Source organism: Oxyura jamaicensis, unplaced genomic scaffold (assembly GCF_011077185.1).
Source record: "Oxyura jamaicensis isolate SHBP4307 breed ruddy duck unplaced genomic scaffold, BPBGC_Ojam_1.0 oxyUn_random_OJ71444, whole genome shotgun sequence".
Lineage (NCBI taxonomy): Eukaryota > Metazoa > Chordata > Aves > Anseriformes > Anatidae > Oxyura > Oxyura jamaicensis.
The window spans coordinates 2279-3084 of record NW_023310523.1 but is presented as its reverse complement, the minus strand read 5'-3'; the positions used below and the strand labels follow the sequence as shown (position 1 = coordinate 3084).

Here is an 806-nt window from a genome sequence, read left to right as displayed (position 1 = left end):
CACGGGGACGTCATGGGCACGGGGACGTCATGGGCACGGGGACGTCACGGGCACGGGGACGTCATGGGCACGGGGACGTCATGGGCACGGGGACGTCATCGGCACAGGGACGTCATGGGCACGGGGATGTCACCAGCGTGGGGACGTCATCGGCACAGGGACATCATGGGCACGGGGATGTCATCGGCACGGGGACGTCATTGGTGTGGGGACATCATGGGCACGGGGACGTCACCGGCGTGGGGACGTCATTGGTGTGGGGACATCATGGGCACGGGGACGTCACGGGCACGGGGACGTCACGGGCACGGGGACGTCACGGGCACGGGGACATCATTGGTGTGGGGACGTCATGGGCACAGGGACGTCACGGGCACGTCACGGGCATGGGGACGTCACGGGCATGGGGACGTCACGGGCACGGGGACGTCATGGGCATGGGGACGTCATGGGCACGGGGACGTCACCAGCACAGGAACGTCATTGGTGTGGGGATGTCACCGGCACAGGGACGTCATGGGCATGGGGATGTCATTGGTGTGGGGACGTCACCAGCACAGGGACATCGTGGGCATGGGGACGTCACCGGTGTGGGGACGTCACTGGTGTGGGGATGTCACCAGCATGGGGATGTCACGGGCACGGGGATGTCACCGGCATGGGGATACCGGCAAGGGGATGTCATTGTCCCAGGGACATCACCACCGCGGGGCTGTCCCCAGGGGTGTCACCGTGCTGTCCCCACCTTGTCCTGCCCCTGGGGGTGTCACCGCACTGTCCCCACCTTGTCCTGCCCCCAGGGGTGT

The 806-nt window shown here is 67.0% G+C and overlaps 1 protein-coding gene across 1 annotated transcript in view; it reads right to left on the bottom strand.

The window, feature by feature from the left end:
* Positions 1-806, bottom strand: part of SYMPK (symplekin) — a gene marked incomplete at its 3' end in the record, with an annotated part of 2894 nt that overhangs the window by 1765 nt on the left and 323 nt on the right. The gene's annotated exons all lie outside the window — the stretch shown is intronic.